Raw genomic sequence first — 19679 nt, 5'->3', positions numbered from 1 at the left:
GCAACGTGCAGATCTGACAATGCTTTGCTTGGCCTTGGAGGGGCGGGTGTCTGGAGCTGCTACTGAGCTGTATCCTTGAGCCAGCCCCAGGAAACAAGTCCTGTGTCCACAGACTTCGTGAAAGTCACCACTGCTCACAGCCACATCCACCTGGACACTTACTTAATGGCAGTCAGTCCCACCGTCTCTACTGCTGTGGGGAAGACGGGGCAGCCAGCAGCAGAGTCCTGCCCTCCTGCCAGCCCCGCCGCCCCCGCCGCGCGCTGGTGGTGAATCACCAGTGAAGCCTGAGGACACAGCACGTGAGTAGAGGGCACGGAGCCTGAGTCCGGCACACGGCAGGTGATCCGTCCCCGTGAGTAGGTGTGGTACCATGCGGTGACCCCATACCTTACTGTCACCCTGCCCTAACCACCCCCCTTCTTTCCCTTATCATGCCTGTGCTCCTGGCCACTTGGGTACATGTGACTGGCTAGATGGCCCTTCATTCCGTGGGCCACTGTGACTGGTCCAGAGTCCAGCATAGTCACCTGTATGGGCCAATCAGAGCCCTTCCCTGGGATATTTTGCCAGGGGAAGCTAGAGATAGAGTTTGTTTCGACTCTGGGGACACGCTGCTAAAAGGATGTGTGCTGAGGTCACGGGGAGAAATGTGGGTCGTGCCTAGGTCCGAAGAAGAGAGGAGAGCTGGCCCCCGTCTCTGATGTCCTGGGGCCTCCTTCCTTTCCTACCCTGACCCAGACCAGCCCACTTCCTAAAAAAGGCCGGGCTTTGGGCTGGCTTCCTTCCTGGGCAGCAGGAAGAGCCCATCCCGCAGGGCTGCTCCCTGGGGAGTGGCCACACTCAGGTGCCCAGGACTCTTCTCCCTCCCCACCAGGAATGAGGGCTCTGTGATGCTCCTTTCCAGAGGCCTCGTAGACCAAGGTAGGCTGCTAATGTGACAGTGGAGGGACACTCCCCAGACCTCACTCTGTAGTTCCTGACTCTCCAGACAGAAGTGGGTTATCTCTGGGAACAGACAGACGACTGAATGGTCAGACAGACAGCCACCACACCACCCTCACCACCAATTTTGGCTTCTGTGATGACCTTTCTTTTCACTTTGCCTCATCTTCTTTTAAATCAATGGTTCAGTGCACATGGGCTGGAGTGAAGAAGTGTCCCCCGGGGGGATCACAACCGCTTTTTCTTTTTCAGATTAATATTTTTGGAGGTTGAGACAGAACGTCTGGCATGTGGCTGGTTTTCCTGCCTTGATTTTCATTTGTAGATGCCCAGGTAGAGGCGAACGAGGAAAAAATCACAATCTCAGCATCCCAATCCCCACATCTCTTGATTTAATTTCCAAGTCACAAAAATGCACGCACTTCTGGCTCATCCCAGAAGGGCAGAGGAGGGGGAGACCCCCTTCCTCCTGGCGGCCCAGGTGCACACTCCCCAGCACTTCACACCACTTAAAGGATTCTGCCCAAACTGCCAACAATGTGTTACAAACAAAACCCTGCCCGAAAATGGATCAAAAACACTTTGTAATAAGTGTAGGAGCGGCTTTCCAAAGGGCCAACGTCTGACAAAATCCCCGGTCCTGAATGATCAACACTCAAAGAGCCCAGCACAGTTTGGGAAGGCCTCCCCCAGCTTCTGCATTTGAAGAAGTAGCTCTCTGTGCCAGTCTACACACACACACACACACACACACACACACACCAATTGTCTTTGGTTCACTGGTTTGTATGTATTATATACATTCCCCAGGTAGTTTATCTGGTCACCGTATTTCCAAAGGAAGAGCTGTATAAGATTTGGGATCATCTTTGCCCAACAACTACTGGATAATGGATCCCAATGCCACAAATGCCAGTGGTCCTATACCTGATGGCTGTTTCTCCTAAAAGAAAGCAGGTGCTATTCATTTTCTCTTTCAGGACTTTCCTCACATCACCCCTTCAGCACCAGCAGATCTCCTGACCGCTCAGTGTGAGGCCATCCGTAGCACAAAGCTAGGCGCACAGCAGCTTTCAGCAAGGGCTTGTTGAAAGGGTCCTGAATTTGCACCCCCACAATCCCTAGGACATCTTCCAGGCAGATGCTCACCAACCTTGATTGCAAAACCCATTTCCTTTTCTGTCTATATCACCCAACTGTGGGGACCTTTGGCCCTCATGCCCCCCACCTCCATTCCTCCAGAATGCACCCCCCCCCCACCACAACGGCAATCGCTGATTGGCTGAACTACCCAGATCCTAGGTGCCAGCCCTTGGCTCCAACCCTTATAGGAATACTAGGGGTGGGAAAATCAATTGTGTTAATCGGCAAAACTCTCCACTGGAGATGCTGTCCTAAAAGAAAACCACATGTAAAACACGTAAAGAGGGGAACTCTGTAATATGTTTCTTTTGTTATACGACCCTCGCACGTCTGTCCGGAGTTTGGGGCTTTCAAACCACACAAGGTTTTATGTGATCATTATAAAATCCCTTCTTTTCCCAAAGGCAGGGTAGTAAGGATTAAGTTTGACTACTGAAGACAGCTTTGTTGTAAATGGTCTCTAATGTCACTAAAGTAGCTTGGAAAGAAAGGCTTATTAAACAAATTTCTTGGGTTACAAATCATTGGAAGCAATCACATGTCATGTTCATTTGTTTAACCTGAAAGGTATCCATTTGGATGTTTAAAGAAACGATGCAAATTAACATTGTTCCCAGTGCCCGCAAGAAAGCTGGCTGGTCTTAAAGGACATTCAGAGAGGCTCCTTGAAGAAGTCAGACTGACATTGAGCATACACTCCTGTGTTTTTACACCTCTTTTGCAAAAAAAGTCATTCATGGAAATCTGAAGAAGAATGGGATATGATTTATGAGTCCACCAATGGGAAACCCCAAAGGAACCTTGTCCACCTAGTCCAATGCTGTCATCCTACAAACAGAGAAATCAGGTATTTATACAGTGAGAGGCTGGCAGGACAGCATCCCAAATCTGACCGTGTGCTCCTTACACGCCAGGCCATCTCCCAGATTTGGGGCTATCCTTGTGTTGCTTTAACAATAGAAAGTGCTTGTAGGTGAGTGTGCTCGTATAATGGAACAAGGGAATGAGGCATACAGGAGCTTTTGAGAAATGCTTTGAGTTTTCAAACATTAACATCAAGAGGAGAAGAATTTGCCAGCATGTGCAGGGAGTGAGGATTTTAGTGCTGTTCACTGGAGAGTCTGAGTTCAGACTTTGGGAGGGCCAGGCCTTGACAGGAGAGGTGGCTTTCTCCACGCCCCCTTGGCTCTAAGGCCCCGATTTGGCTCCTGACCCTGAATCCCCTTGTGAAGGCAGTTACAGCATCCCCAGCCTCCCCAGCAAGGTCGACTGGGTCCTGCCCACAGATCCAGGTACTTGTATTGCCCGTGGGTGCCGTACTCTGTCTCTCTTGCCTATCTCTCCCCAAGGCCACACAATCTCCTTAAAGGGCCTTAGGATCACCACGATGAACTTTCTTTCCCGGGATGGCAATCAAAGATGTTAACACCAGCTAAAGTCTTTCTACTAATAACTTGGGAAATCATATTCAAATACTATTCAGAAAAAAAGCAAAGTAGGATTTAGTTATTTTTTATAAAATTATATCACAGTACACTTGCTAAGATACTAGAAGGCACCCTAATTCAATTTTGGTGTTATTTTTCCTTTTCAGTTCTGTTCGGATCACAGTTCTGAGTCTGTAGATTATAACAGACCATAAGAAGACAGGCTTCTCTGGTGCAACCACTCTGGAAAACAGCGTGGAGGTTCCTCAAAATGTTGAAAATAGAACTACCCTATGACCCAGCAATTGCACTACTGGGTATTTACCCTAAAGATACAAACATAGTGATCCAAAGGGGCACGTGCACCCGAATGTTTATAGCAGCGATGTCCACAATAGCCAAACTATGGAAAGAACCTAGATGTCCATCAACAGATGAGTGGATCAAGAAGATGTGGTATATATACACAATGGAATACTATGCAGCCATCAAAAGAAATGAAATTTTGCCATTTGCAACGACGTGGATGGAACTAGAGTGTATCATGCTTAGCGAAATAAGTCCATCAGAGAAAGACAACTATCATATGATGTCCCTGATATGAGGAAGTGGTGATGCAACATGGGGGGTTAAGGGGGTAGGAGAAGAATGAATGAAACAAGATGGGATTGGGAGGGAGACAAACCATAAGTGACTCTCAATCTCACAAAACAAACTGAGGGTTGCTGGGGGGAGGGGGGTTGGGAGAAGGAGGGTGGGGTTATGGACTTTGGGGAGGGTATGTACTATGGTGAGTGCTGTGAAGTGTGTAAACCTGACGATTCACAGACCTGTACCTCTGGGGATAAAAATATATGTTTATAAAAAATAAAAAATTAAAAAAAAGAAGACAGGCTTCTTGTCGCTGATGTTTCTTACTCCTCTACTTGCATGCCTTGCACAGAGCAGATCGTCTTTAAAAATCCTTTACATTGAGGATTAGAGAATTTGAAGAAGTTTCCTGAAGTTTCACAGAGAGCCAATAGAAGAGGCCAGAACCAATGGCAAAGATGTTGATTTCTCTTGCCTTCTTAGCTGAAGTGCTTATGGCTACCTGGAGCCGCGTTGAGGATTCTGAGGCGTGTCAGTCTCACTGGAGAAAAAGTACCTTGATTTGATCACCAGTGTGTACCCGGGCCCACTTTCCAGAAGCAGCCATCCTGAACATGTCCCGGCCAAGCTGTGGTCCTGGGTGAGGGGGTTAAGAAGATCCATGACACACCCAGAAAGTCACTGGGGCGTATCACAAAGCAACCCTGTGTTGGTTCTTTGAACAGATTTTTATTAACAATGTTAATATGTTGAGCTTTGCAAGTAAAAATGTCCCAATAGAGGAATTGTACACACGGGTTGTTTAAGATTTCTTTCCCACTAAGAAAAGAGAACCCAGGAACCCCATAGATGGTTTAAAGCACGTAGTCCTGTGATGGGACCAATGAGTGTGTGACCTCCCTTAAGCTTTGGGAGATACTCCCAGAGGTCCTTATGCCCATCAAGCTAGATACAATGTGTCTATGGTATTTCCTGGGGTTGCCATAAAAGGTGCTACAAAATGGGTGTCCAGAAATTAGACACGCGTACTGTCTCATAGCTCTGGAGCCCTGGAGTCTGGTGTGGAGAGGGCCTTGCTCCCACCGAAGGTTCTAGGGACGGATGCTGGGCACGCCTCTCTTATCCCAGGCTCCCCTCGGGGGGATGCATCGCTTGGCACCCTTCATCTCAGAATTCTCCCTGTGTCCGCCTTCACCTGGCCTTCTGCTTACGAGGACACCAGTCGTACTGGGTTTAGGGGCCCAGCCTAATGACTCATGGTTATTTGTTACCTCTGTAAAGATCCTGTCTCCAAATAAGGTCACTTTCTGAATACTGGGGGTTAGGACTCCAACACATCTTTCTGCGGGAGCACAATTCAACCATAATAGCGTCCACACAGCCCCAAGCAGGGCCTGGCACTGTGTGCTCGCTCAACAGCATCTGAGACTGGCCTGGCTGCCAGGGCCCGGGAATCTGGGTGTGTCCTGGTGATCCCCAGGACCTGAAGGGCCCTGCACGGCCGCCTCTGACCGCAGGCACTGGAGACTAACCCCAGGCCCCTCTGCTGGAGCATCACCAGGACGGTGCCTGGAGTCCTGTCGGGCCCTGCCCTCTGGGAGGCCCCGGCAGGCAGTCCGCGCTCCGGACCGCGGCCCCGCAGGGCAGAACCAGCAACAGGATTAGTGGGCGCACCCCGCGCGGCGCCCCCCACGCCCCACCGCCCGCCGCAAGACCGCGACAGGGCGGCGCCACGCGGCCAGCGAGGCTGCGCGGATCAGGGTCCGCCCGGGCGCCGCCGCACTGGGCATGCTCCGGCCCCGGGGAACGCTCGCGGGCCCAGCCCCACCCCGCCCTTTCGGCCCCGCCTCCGCCTCGGCCCCGCCTCCGCCTCGGTCCCGCCTAGGCCCCGCCTCCGCCCCGGCCCCGCCTCCGCCCCCGCCCCGCCTTCGCCCCGGTCCCGCTTCCCGCACTTCCTGGCCACGCCCCATCTGGGCCCCGCCCCTGCGCGCTTCGGCTTCCCGCGCCCCGGCCGCGCTTCCGTCCCGCCCAGGCCACGCCCACCGAGGCCACGCCCCCAGAGCGTCCCGGCCCCGCCCCCGGCCGTGCCGGCCCCGCCCCCGCGCCCCGGACGTGCCCAGGCGCGCGCGGGCTCCTGTGGCGCTTGGATTTTCCGCGCTCTCAGCTCCTCGGGGTCTGCGGCCTGGGCGACGCGGTGAGTGTCTGGGTTGCCGCCCTCCCGCAGAAGTCGGGCCTTTCCGAGGATGGGCCGTCCTCTGAAGCCGGTGGTTCCGTGGGCAGCGCCGTAGCTGTGGGGCCGGCCCCCCGCCTGCGCGCTCCGCCCAGGCCCCACGTGCGCCCAGGTGCGCCCAGGTGCGCCCAGGCTGGGCCCGCCTACCCCTGGCCTGGGGCCCCTGGACCACGTTGCGCGGCGGTGACCGCGGCCCACTGCGGGCTGCTGGCCGCCGCACCGCACCTCGGGTTGGCCCACGCCTTCGACCTTGTCCCTGCGCAAGGCTCTGCCCTGCCGACCAGCGCCTGGGGCCGCCCTCTGCCTTCTGTTCGCAGGAAGCTTCCCGAGGGCCTCCGCCGGCCCTTCCTTGCAGTAACCAGCCTTTCGCCTACTTCTGGTGCAGAAATCCACCCGTCCTGCCCGTGCTTAAGGCAGCGCCGGAGGAGGACCCCATTCTGGGGCCTCATTATCATGGCTGGTGTTTGTGTTCGTTTCGCCCTGATTGCCTCTGTAAACACTTAGGGTGAACAAGTGGGAGTCTGAGAGCCATTTACTGCGCTGGGCGCCATAATCCCCACGTGTGGATCCTACAGCAGAGCAGTGTTCGAAACCGCACATCGCTCCCTCCCGGCCCGGCCTCTGCATTTCCCGAGACCTCGGAATGGTCTTGGCTCCCAAGACCTCTGCTCGGTACTTGGCTTTGTGCCTGGAGGCCCATTTTGTAGATGCGAGCATAGCGGTTGGTTCGGTGGGCAGCCATCATGCAGAAGGAGGCTGCTTTGTCCAGGAGGGGTCACCTCTGTTGTGGCCGAACAAGACACTGTTGCACATAAGGAACGGAGAATTGGACTATTTAAATAGGAGTCTGGAGAGTGTCCAAGGCAGGCCGTCCTCTCCATCTCCGAAAGACACATGATGAAGAGATAGCTTTGTTGTTTCCAAGTCCTTCGATGGGTAAAACACAGAGGTGCAGAAGACACAGAGACAAAAGCATGCAGGGGGCAACACAACTTTAAGGAAACAGTGTCAGAGCTCTCCTCCCCAGCCCTGCCACCCCCAGCAGCAGTGAGTTCAGACTGTTAGCTCAGACACATCGTCCTAAAGGCAGGTCACACCATGTCCACACTTGGGGAGGTCCAGAGTCGGCTGGTAGCAAAGGAGACTTGGCCTTGTTCTGGCAAGTGTTGCATTTCCTCCTGGGTTCTTGTCTTGAGCTGGGATTTGAGTAGTAGAGTCCGGTAGGGTATGCGGGTGGGGTCAGCTGGGCCTCCAGTACAGAGCTGTAGAGTACGGCAGCTTTTCCACGTGAATGCACGTCTCATTAAAGCAAACCTGTACTGTCACAGCCAGATTCTGAAGCTACGAGACCCTGCTCTAAGACGCCTCCCCTGCCGGCGAGGGAGGTTTAGAGAGCAAAGCGCTAGATGTGGACACGCTAGGACCATCTCACTCTTGTTCAGTGGAGATTCTCAGACCTTTCTTGTCCTCTGGTTTGGGGTCTCACTTGGACCCTTCACCTGGGCCTTCTGTCCCCACAGTCTCCTTTGCCGGGGTATGGACGCGGGCCTCGTCTGTCCGTGCGGGAAGAGAGGGTGGTGGGGCCCGAGGGAGAAGGGGGCCTCCCCGGCGTTCTGCAGTTTCCTCTCTCCTCCGCTCCTCCCGTCTCAGGACCCCGACAGTGTGCTGCTCAGTAAACTTCCCCAGCTGCCTTGAGTTTTCTCGTTTTGCCGAGGACACCTGGAAGCCACGGATTCAGACCACCAATGTGGTTCTATTCCAACTCCCTGTTTTCAGCCTCAAGGCTCTTTTCAGTTTGTAGTACAGTCTCCTTAATAGAAAAAACATGGAAGCAAAACAGTATTTTCTGAATGCTCATTTGCTGTAGTCACGTGTTAAGGTTATTGTCAGGTTTGTTTTTATACTCCACTCGGACCTTACCGAACTACTTAACTATCAAATTCCTCTTGTAGGTCAACTTACCCTGAGGGTTTTGACTTCCTAGCATGTCTCTGGTCCCTGCAGACATGTAGGTTGGGGTCCCAGTCTCTGAAAGGCCCTGAGCTCATTTGGCTACTGTGCTAGTCCTTCCTGATAGGTTTCTTGTTCCTGGGGTAGGTAGCTTCTGGTGCAGATGCTTTCTGAAAGAGCTTGGGATTTATCTCAGAATGTCACCCCAAACCTGAAGCTGTAAAAATTGGGAACATGTAAATTATAACATTCCCACTGGGCGTGAGTGGGTTCCCTGTCAACCTTCTCATTTATGCAGACGAGCGAGCACACGCAACGGCACCCCATTCCCGGTTTAAAGTGGAAGTATGTGTGCTCGTCTGCATGGGAGCAGGGGTTTGAGCTGTGCAGGAGAGCTGGTTTTCCTGTGGGTCCCAGGATGCATTTTTCCCTTCTGTTAGCTCTGGAGGCCTGTCTTGGGCAAAGGTAGATGGAAGGTTGAGACCCAGTGTTGCAGACAAAGTACCGCCAGGTGTGTGTTCTGTGGCCTTTGGGTGACCAGTGCATATTTGCTGGTCAGTGCAAGAGTCATTTCCTTTTGATATAAAAAAGTTTCATAATAAAGAGCTTAGATGGGGGCAGGGGGTAGGGTGCAAGGTTTGGGGAAAACCATAGAGTGAATATAGCAGTGTAGTGAATGACTTATTCCTGTGTGTAGCTATTAAAATGAATCATCCAAGAAGAAGAATAAATCATTTTGTGACCTTTTGTAACCTTTGAAGGAATCCGAGTGGTTTTGGCAGATGGGGCTTCCATGTAAATTGGTCACAGTGTCTCGCCAAGGTGCTCAGACTCTCCCTGGCAGCGAGGCCCATGTGGGGCAGCCGTGCGCCTGACGTCTGCCTTAGTGAGCTAACTAAATAAGGAGGCAGCCCCAGGGGCCACTGACACAGCAGTGACACTACTGGCTACGCTTTAAATGCTGAAACTCATTCTCGATACAAGTTGTTTTCATGTTCTCCAGGGAGGCAGGCCTCCTGTCCATGTCCCCCGCTCCTGGAGTAAACTTAGGCTTGTGATACAGCGGTAGTAAAACCAGTTAAAAGTTCCACAGAAACATTTCCTTACAGACGCTAAACTTGTTGTCCGTGTCTGTGCAGCACCATGAAAGGGATTGAGAGAGAGTTATAAATGCCTCGTATGTTCACTCTGCTACTTCGAAGATTGTCTTGTTAGAATAATTTCCTACCGGCAGCACTTGTGAAGTCAGCAGGGGATCCGGGCCGAGCTCTCTGGCCCGTTCCCAGAAGTCTGGGGGTGACACTGAACGCGCAGTCCGCCAATGGCACCACTCGTAAAAGCAGGCACTTGTTAAATCTATTTGTTTTTATTATAGACATCGATCTGCCAGTCGCAATAATGCATTTATGGACATTTTTCTGCAAGCACAGCGCTGGTGGCAGTTTTTACTGACAAATTGAGTCATATGGAGAGTAGTTTAGAAAACTCTTACCTTACTGACAGACGGGGCAACTCCAGCCCTGCGTGGTGAGAGGTACCAGGATGAGTGAGGAGAGAGAATTGAATCATGGCAGAACACGGGATGGGACGGAGAAATGTTGGAATTTAATAAGTAACTGGTGGTTAATTCTTGTTTGTTTTAAATTGCTAGCCACTACAGTTTACTCCCCTGTCAAAAGGGCTAAAAGTTGGGACCAAAGGTGTTACCTTCAGATTTTGACCCGCTTGTTTGGGGTCATTATTAGGAGCCGCCACTGGAGTGTGGGATCCGTTGCTGTCCTTGGAGCGGGCTCTGCATGGGCCGTAGCAGATCAGCTTTCTCTGACAGTGGTCTGAGCCCTGCTGCTCTCAGAATTACTGAAGGTGCTGGTTAAAAACGGCAGATTATGGGACACCTGGGTGGCTCAGTTGGTTGGGCAGCTGCCTTCGGCTCAGGTCATGGTCCCAAAGTCCTGGGATCGAGTTCCACGTCGGGCTCCTTGCTTGGCAGGGAGCCTGCTTCTCCCTCTGCCTCTGCCTGCCATTCTGTCTGCCTGTGCTCGCTCTCTCCCTCTCTCTCTCTTTCTGACAAATAATAATAATATATATATAAGGGAAGATTACAGGGCTCCTTGTCAGACCTATGGGGTCAGAACCTGCGGACCTGTGTATTTGCAAGCTTCCCAGGGTATTCTAGGGACCCTAATGTTTGAGCATCTCTTGAGAAATCTTTGGGATGGCTGAGGATAATGATGCTCTAGCCCAGGTGAGCTCCGGAGCTCTCTTTCCAGAAGGATCCGTTTGCGGCAACGTTGTTCTCCGTCGCCTGTGCTTATGGATCTGTGTACGGCTTTGTAACTCCTGAGGGACATGTGAATCTCTTCAGATTGCAAACCTAACATGTTATCGTAGCGTACAGTTTTCGGTCTTGTGGTTATGACAGAAGATACAGATGTTACCAAAACTTTGGCATTACTTTTAACAAACAAACGTTAAGCATGGACGGCCATATTATATTTCACTCCCATCTTTCCTTCTGACTGGCTGGTGTTGCTTTTCTCCCTGTGTGGGTAGAAGCATTTTCACGGTTTCAGCTGAGGGTTCATTTTCAAATACACAACTGAGTGTGTTTCTGTGGAACTGAGTTGAGTTTTATTTCAACGGGGCCTGAGTGGTGTCAGAATAAGGGGAGGGACTTGGGTGGTTCCGTTTGCCAGTTAGGCGACTTTATTTTTTGTTTGTTTGTTTGTTTTGGGGTTTTATAGAGCAAGAGAGAGAGAGAGAGAAACAGAGAGCAGGGGAGAGAGGGAGAGAGGGAGAAACTCAAGCAGGCTCTGTGCCCAGTGCGGAGCCCAAAGCAGGGCTCGATCTCATCACCCTGAGAGCATGAAGAGTCAAGTGCTTAACTCACCCAGCCACCCCGGTGCTCCACCGAGTTGGGGGACTTAAAGCAAAGGTTAAACCCCAAGCTGCCTCCCCATCGGGCTGATGGCAGTATCACGCCTAGACTGTCTACCTGGTGAGTATAAGCGCATGAATCAAAAATCGTGAAGCACTGCCTGGGGAGGAGTCTTAGTCTGAACCACAGTCCCATGTGGGAATGAGATTGTACTTGGAAGAGGGGGAGGAAGGAGCCAAACAGAAGTCCTGGTTTCCCTCCAGCCCAGCCGGCATCCTTGTTTTCTAGATGCACAGATGACCCTGGCTCCCCTGTGGGGCAGCACGCACAGGGGTAAGCGTGCCGCCTCCAGTAACAAGACGGCCTCTTTGGACGTGGTTATATGACCTTGAGTAAACTTACTCTATTTTTCTGAATCGCGGTCTCCCCTCAGATAGGGAAAAGGATGCTGCCATCCATAGGGCCGCTATCGCCTGTTCGGAGGGAGTCCTGTCTGCAGACCACACCGGGCCCTGGTGAGCCCCGAATGACAGCGACAGTTGACGTCTGTTTGCTCGGAGCCACCAGCTGGTTTTCGGAGGAGGCAGGGCTGGTGCCGGAGTCTTGGCTGCAGGGTTCCACCTCCACGTGTCTGTGATTCCAGGGGCTCGTGGCCTTCTGTCTGGTCTGGAGCGGGATGCGGCCCAGAGCTCATCAGCTAGGTTTCTCCAATTCTCGTCGTCTCTAGGAGGTGGTTCCCTCTGCGGCCACTTTCCATTTTCTCCCCGCTGACACTGTGCGAGCTATGGAGGTGGCTGATGTCGAGGCGTTTCCCACTCAGTTGGCAGCACTGTGGGCTTCCGTGTGCCATGCCCACGGCAGGCTTGTGCCACGTGCGCTGAGAGCAGGCTGGTGGGCTCGGCAGGTGTGTGCCTGGTGGGCTTGCCAGGCTCCCGCGGCCCCGGAGTCATCTGTCAATCTGTAAGAATGTGCTGAAGGACGACACATCAAGTCTGACACTGGCAGGGCTCAGGACCCAGTAGGGACACCAGCACAGGACAGCATTTTCCCGTGTGTGACTGTTTCAACCACAGTAGCAGGGGGTGGGGCAATCCTGAGGTCAGCTCTGTCAAAAATAGAAAATCCACAGTAATTTGTGTGCATGTCTCTTTACCCTCTTCTGGTTTAGCCCGGTAGAGTTAGGTAGTCAAGTTCCAGAAGGTTCCCACCAGCACGGTAATGCTGTTGCTGACGCCAGCGCTTCCTGAGGGCTTACTGAGCCGGCGGCTTAGCACAGATGGACTTCTCCGTCCTCAGGCTCCCAGGATGACAGAGACACCGTCAGTTTGTTTTGTGTATGAGGAGACGGGCTCTGGGGGAGGCTGAGTGGCCTGCCGAGGGCTTGCAGGCTAGGAGCGGAGCTCCGTATTAGCCCCACGCTGTGCCGTGCTGCCTTTGCAGGGGTGAGGCGGAGGAATGGCACAAGTCCTTCTGGGGGCGAGATGTGGCATAAATCCGTGCATACCCATGTGTCCAAACTTACATGTTCTGAACCTCCCAGTACGCACACCCCTAGTACAGGGCTGAACACAGCACACGGCGAGACCACGTCGAAGGCTGTACGTTGTTTGAGAGCGGGAGCACAGTCGTGTGGGTGCCAGAGAAGGGAGGCGAGCTCCCTGAGGGCCAGGCTGTGTTCCGGACTTCAGCCACGTGCCTCCCCCAGTCCCGACGGGCCGTGGACTTGCTCCCGATTCCAGCGTTTGTACAGAGACTCCTAAGGTCTGTCCAAGTGGCCCATGGGCGGGACTTTGCGGGCTGAGCCGTAGGAGCGTGGCTCCGGGATGAAGGCGGGCCTGTGAGCGGCTCGGCAGGAGGAGGGGTGGGAGTCGGGGCTAGAGAGGAGACCCAGAGTGAGCAGGAGGCCCGCCAGGAAGGGGACTGTTTTCTCTGAGCCTCGGGACCTTTGTGAGTGGGGGCCACTGAGTCCTCTGCTGGGGAGGAAGGAATGACCGGCAGGAGGGGGGAAAGGTCGGGGTGGCGAAGTGCAGTCACGGGCATCATGTCCGAGGTGGCGTGAGGACCGTTTGGGGAAGCCTAGGGGTCCTGTAGGGCTTTCTGACGGAGCGCCCTGCGGTGAGGGAGGAGGTCCTGGAAGATGACTGTTGAGAATGAACTGTTTAGTGAGAAAGGAAAAACGTGTGGTGTGTATGCTTCTTACTCACAGACTCTAACATCTCGGGGACGTTAGAGAAAACGATCTGGCCTTGGAAGGGTAAATAAACCCTCTCTGTCGTGCTGGCATTTGGGTTCTGGAGTGGGGGCTGCCTTCTGTAACCTCGCCCGGGCAGAAATGTCAGCGGGGCGCGGGGGGCTCATTCACGGCACAGCCGCCCCGGCCCGTTCTCCGCGGGGGGACCGATACGTGCCCGCAAGTGCTGGTGGGAGCTTGAAGCCACCTGTCGGGTCCGGGTGGGCAGTCACTCCAGGATGCGGACCGAGGGGACAGCGTGCGCCTGGTCTTCGGTAAAGACCCCACAGCCTTCTGCCTGCCGGTGTCCTCAGGGTGTGCCCCCGTCTGAGCCCCCGTGGGGGTCACCTGCTGGGGCTTCGGGCGGGGAGCCGGCCTGCCCGCCAGGGGCTCTGTTTTAGGTTCTCAGTGCTTCTGGCGGTGCGCCAGGTGAGGGCGGCCGTGGTTGGGGGGAGCCAGTGGTTGAAGGAGGTTGGAGAAGGCCCCCCCAGGGACAGGGACTTGTGAGGGGGCCGTGAGCCATGAGAGGTGGGTGGCTTTGTGGAGGGAGGCCTGGGCTGCGCTGCCGGGGGGGTTCGGGAAGGCCACCGGCTGGCGTGCTGTAGGGACAGACGGAAAGGCACCGGTGGTCTGCCTGGAGTCAAGGACAAGGTGCGTCGAGGCCGCCTGGCTGCGCCGGCTGTGTACTCCACACTCGTGACAGCCACCTGGCCGAGGTCCTAGAAATGCGGCCGTGAAGCCTACATGGCCTGAAGTTGTCATGGTTACAAAGTGACATCGGGGGGCGGCGGCGGGGAACCAGGGGTCTCAGCACAGCACCTGATCAGAACTGTGTTCTGTGTAGTGACGTCACTGGGCTCTGCTCCTGCGGGGGGCTGGGGTTGGGGGCCAGGATGCACAGGTCCCGAGCACAGCGCTGACCAGAACCGTGTTCTGTTTGCAGCCGCTCTTGTTAGTAAGGCTTTTCACACTCAAGTGGAAGTTCCTAGAATAATGGGCAAAGAAAAGAAATGATCTATTTCCAAAAGTTACTGAATTTAGCTAGCTATCCCAAGAAAAGCCCATGTGTGCTATTCTTTATTGTGCAGAAAAATTTGTTTCTGTCACCGTTGTGTTATCATCAGATTAAGCTGTCGAGTCAGATGGATGTGGAGCCTTGCGCCGGCGTGTCTGCTGAAGAGCGCCTGGCGCGCCTGCCCCGGCCCATCCGTCTCCCGCGCTGGCGGGGCGCGGTCCCCACCGCGCCAACAGGGAGCTGGCGGGGCGCTGCTCCTCTGATGCTGCTCTTGAAATTTGTTCCAAGAACTGTCAGGACAAATACGCAGGTTCTGAAATGGAGTAAATGTTCTTAAGGTTCAGCATTATTCACCCTTTTGGCTGTAGTCAACCCCTGGAAAGGTCATCTTCTGCCCACCAGCAGGGCGGGCTCTTGGAGAGCTCTGTGTACTGTCTGTCCTGGATGACCAGTGGCTTCCCGGGACACCCACTTTCCAGGCTAAACCTGGGAGGTCCTGGGTGAGCTGGGGTGTTGGGGGCTGGAGAGGAGCCATGGTGATGTCCCGGCTGCTGCTCTCCTAATAGCTTGAATTCATGTGGGGCTTGCGCTATGGTCAGTACTTCATGTTGCTTTTGTTTTTCCTACAAAAAAATATGGGCTTTGAAAATGTCCTCTTAGTTTTTTTTTTTTTTTTTTTAATTTGTTTTTGGTGGGTTTTTTTTTTGCTTTTGTTTGTTTGTTTGTTTGTTTTGGGGGGTTTTTTTGCTTGTTTTGTGGTTGTTGTTGTTGTTTTGTTTTGTTTTTTTTGCCATGCGCGTAATCAGAACATTTCCTTCTGGACTGAGATCACCATTGCAGTTCTTGCGGAATCGTCTGGACTGTTGGTCTCTCCAGAAGGACTTGTGGAGCTTTTGGTTCTGATATCCTGAGTGATTTTCCTTTTCTGCCTGGTGAGGTTTCTTGCCAGGACGCCTTCTCCGAGCCCAGGGCGGCTCTCCTACCAGCCAGCGCGTATCAGGACAATTAAGACAGGCTGGATTCCTGGATGGGTTAGTTAAATCTTCTTTTGTGATGGCCAGAATAAGCGTTTCCGGCAGATTTCGTGTTAGCAGCGAGCATGTGTTGTGCCTCGGTGGTGACCGGGATTCCTGCAGGAAGTCCCACTTGCTCACTGAGAAGCCAGCTCGTGGCCACCCGGGTTGCTGGTCTGTTTTGATTGTTGGGTGCTTGTGTTTCTGGTCTGGATTTTTTGGTTTTTTGTTTGTTTTGGTTTTTTTGGAGCTGAACATGGGGCTTGAACTCATGACCCTGAGATCATGACCTGAGCTGAGATCAAGAGCCGGATGCTTAACTGACTGAGCCGTCCGGGTTCTTCACTAATAGAGCACTGGCCTCAGGCCACGTGGAGTTTACCTAGACCAGAGCATCATCTCTGGGAAGCCAGGTGAGTACTGGCCCCTCTGTCAGGCTCTCAGACTCAAAGATGCCTCCTGAGGTTTGGAACAAAGTGCTCAAGGGCTCTGGGTTTCGATGGTGGGGATTTTCAGACCTCCCTTCCTGCACCACTGAGGCAGAAGCTGCCTGGCTTGTTGCTGTGACCTCAGTTGCTTGGCCTCCCAGGCCCGACATAGTCCCCTAGTTCCTGAGGGCACCAGGGAAGCTTCTGGGGAATGCCTCACCCCACACAGAACGAGGCCAGGTGCCTGACGCAGGATATTGGCTTAGGCAGATCCCAGACAATGGAAGCTCCACACCAGGCATAAGACCAGGGAGAGTCAGCCGCTGACCATGTCTTCCTCCTTCTGCTGAAGGCAAGGGTCTACAGATGCTCCCGGGTCAGTCCTCCTGCCCGCCCAGATCCCGGATGGAATGAGCCTGTGGGACCATCTCGAATCCACTTTCAGCCCAATGGCCATGCACATCTGTTCTGGCACTGTGTCTGGAAGCCTGTGCACCAGGCCTTGCTGTGCGAGTGGGTGGGTGGGAGACGCCAGCCCCTCTTCCCAGAGCCCCCTCTGCTGACCCAGCCCAAACACAGCTGCTCTCTGAGTCCTTCCAGTGCCTCAGGCCCACACACTCACTCAGATGTCTGTTTTCCTGGCGGTGATTTCATCTCTCGATGCTGGAGTTCTGTATGAGAAGCCCTCCAAGGCCCGTGTGGGCTTGTACTTGATGGAAGGCCCAGCCAAGGGTTGAGTGTGTCCTCCCTGAATTCACATGCTGACACTTAACCCCCGTGACTGTATTTGGAGAAGGGCCTTTAGGAGGTAATGAAGATGAAACAGGGTCATAAGGTGGGGCCGTCCTTCAGCAGGATCGTGGAGACAGTGCTCTCTCCCTCCTCCCTCCTCCTGGGCCCTCCCCCTCTGCTCCCCCCAGCCCATTCTGGTCCCTACCATTTGAGGGCATAGGGGAGAAGACAGCCATCTGCAGGCTGGGAAACGAGCCCTCACCAGACATAGAGTCAGCCGGAACCTTGATCGTGGACTTCACAGCCTCCAGAACCCTGAGATAATAAATCTCCATTTAAGCCATGTAGCCTGTGGTATTGTATTATGGCTAATACATGGGTAAAGAGCAGACTGGTTACTTCAAAAGCACAAAACTTACTGGGGGCTTGTGTATAAATTCGGATTTGGGGATGAGGGCAAGCTTGTAATGAGACAGTCGCGTAGGATGGTTCTCAGGTTTAGCTCCTGGCATCCCCAAAGGTGTGAGTGTGTATAAAGTAGCAGAAAACAGAATAAACAGAAACAAGATATTCATCTTACTACCAGAGACCCCACATGTTGCAGAACGGGGAGTGGCAGGTTAGGCAAGACATGCCGAGAGCGCTGCTGGACTGTTGGCAGGCCTGGGAGCGCTGCGGCCCTGGGTGCCTGTGTTTTGGGATACTGTCAAGGCTCCCAAGCTCGGATGCAAGCGGCAGGTGTCAGGAGAGTCTGGTGTAAGTGCGGGGCGACCGGGATTCTTAGGCCTGATAGGGTTGGGGAACTAGCCTAGATTTGCCATTTGGGATTTTGTACAGGTTGTTTGTTTGTTTGTTTCTTGACATTGGTAAGTTCAGTCTCTGGTCCTGCCCAGATCAAGGAGCAGCGTGGGGCCATCCTGTTGGACACCAGCTAGAATTCTAAGAATCATTCGGTTTGCTACTTTTCATGTCAGTTGTCTTTCAGGGTTTTTGGAGGCCTCTGTTGAGTTGGGGACCTAGCAAGGCATTTCTCACAGACAGTTGCTGGCCTGCACTTGCATCAGATTGGCCTGTGTTACATCTGTGGACATTGATGGGGGGACCTAGAAAGGTAGGACATTGTTAAATTTACTTCTCCCCGAGCAGATTGTGCTATGGGGTGTAGATCTGCAGAAGGCATCAAATATGGACAGATTTTTATGCCGGTTGCAAAGAAAACTCAAGTTGCAAACTTTTACGTAATGAATTTTGCCCCCGTGGCCTTGCCACATGGGCCAGCCCCCAGCACCGCGCCCCCAGAATGCTGCTGGGCAGGGAGAGACCACTGCGGTCCACGTGGGAGAAGCTGGAATCCCGGCTGATGGAGTGTGCTGCGCTTCTTATCGTCCTGTTAATATTTAAAATGTGGATTTGAATTCTCAGTTATGTTTTATTTATTTATTTATTAGCACAGCTATGTTTGTTGTTTAATTCCATAGTGAGAGTCTCTAAGAATATGATTAACCTTGAGGGCCATCTTATAATGTAATTATTAATGATTGATTCTGTTTATCCTGGAAATCAATAAGAGAGGCATAATGGTGCGGCATGTAGCTGGGCTCAATTTTGTACATTTCGTAAACATGGTTCTGTGACAACAGTGGTACGGGATTATTACCTGGGCCGGGTGTGATGAATCTGAAGCGTGTGATTAGTTTTGCACAGTGATTGTGGTATGTGGGGCTCCTTATATGACTTTCGTTAATGCGGCAGGCAGTGTTAACGTGGTTGACGTGTCCTGCCACTAATAGTCAGGGCGGGGACGGACAGTAATTGATCTTCCTGGGAGTGCCGTGATGTAAAAACAATTCAGGCTGTTTGAAGTATATTTTACAAGTGTGCATTGGGCCTTTGGGATGTTATATTGAAAAACCCAATTGTACAGTTACCATGGGAACCCAATTAGAATAGATTGCTTGATTTTTTTTTTTTTTTTTTTTGGTCTTTCATCTTGACCAAAAATCTAATGTATTTTAAATGTTTTCATATGGAATTGTATTCATACACTGACTTGCTACACTTGTTTCCAGCTCTAAGCTGAAATAATGATACATTCTCTAGTGCAGCTTTGTAAGGAAGTCTCCTGGAGAGATTTAATCAAATTTTTATGGAAAAGTTTGTACAGGTGGTGGGAGAGGTAGAGGTAGTAGAAAGCATTGAGAAAGCTGGGAAAGTGGTTATTTTCCTCTGATGTTCCTCTGGTTGTGCTCTGGATGTCAGAGAATATGGGGTTTTCCTCTGTTTTTCCTCCTATTTGCAAATGGAGGCATTAGGGCCTCAAAGACCCTTGGGTTGCAGGGGGTCAAGACAGCAGGTGGGGTAGGACCTACCGGGTGTCTGGACTCTTCCCTCCACACCAGTGGGCTCATGGGATCTGGTTTCAGAGACTTTCTGCAGTCCTAAAACTGACTGGAGATCCCAGAGAACTTCTGTGAGTCATACATCAAATTCACCACATTAGAAGTTAATGTTGAAAAATTTAAAACTATTTATTAATTCATTCAGGCAATAATAAACCTGCTACATTTTAATGTAAATAACACATTTTTAAATGAAAAGTAACTTTTTCATAAAAACAGTGAAATGAGCAGTATTGATTTACTTTTGTCCCGCGTCTTCGCAATGCCTGGATTCATAGAAGGGAGGGTCTCACCCCTGCTCCTGGCCCTGTCTGCTGTGGTGTGTTGGGGCTGAAGCTTATCAAGAGAGTCTGGCTTCATACAATAAGTAACTGGTAAGGAAGGGCATTTCCATAGCTTTTTCAGGTCACGTGGCTATCCTGTAAGATGGTGTCAGAACTCAACAAGTACCAGTTTCTTGAAGGATCTTCGCTGGGCGGCATCTGAGCCCTTAGTGAGCTTTTTGTACTCCCGTACGTGGAAGTTGATTGGTGTGTCTTGCACCTTGAATGATTTTGTTACATCCTTCTTTGGTCTTTGGAAAATACCGGTCTGCTGATTTACGCACAGCTTCCAAACGCTGGCCGGTCTCATGATGCAGTATTGAAACCCGTGCCTGCTGCTACCACTGCCTTTCTCCTTAGAACACCCTTCGGATG

At 52.4% G+C, this 19679-nt stretch overlaps 1 protein-coding gene across 1 annotated transcript in view; it reads left to right on the top strand.

Moving 5' to 3' along the window:
• The first annotated feature begins 6198 nt into the window (after nt 1–6198).
• MGMT (O-6-methylguanine-DNA methyltransferase) overlaps nt 6199–19679 on the top strand; it is a 277054-nt gene continuing 263573 nt past the window's right edge. Inside the window, exon 1 of the mRNA XM_059172828.1 lies at nt 6199–6300. The gene's annotated coding sequence lies outside the window, so the exon portion shown is untranslated. The remainder of the gene's footprint in view (nt 6301–19679) is intronic.

Source organism: Mustela lutreola, chromosome 4, assembly GCF_030435805.1.
Source record: "Mustela lutreola isolate mMusLut2 chromosome 4, mMusLut2.pri, whole genome shotgun sequence".
NCBI classification, from domain to species: Eukaryota; Metazoa; Chordata; class Mammalia; order Carnivora; family Mustelidae; genus Mustela; species Mustela lutreola.
The sequence above is the reverse complement of the archived record's forward strand: the minus strand, read 5'-3'. Positions and strand labels throughout refer to the sequence as shown.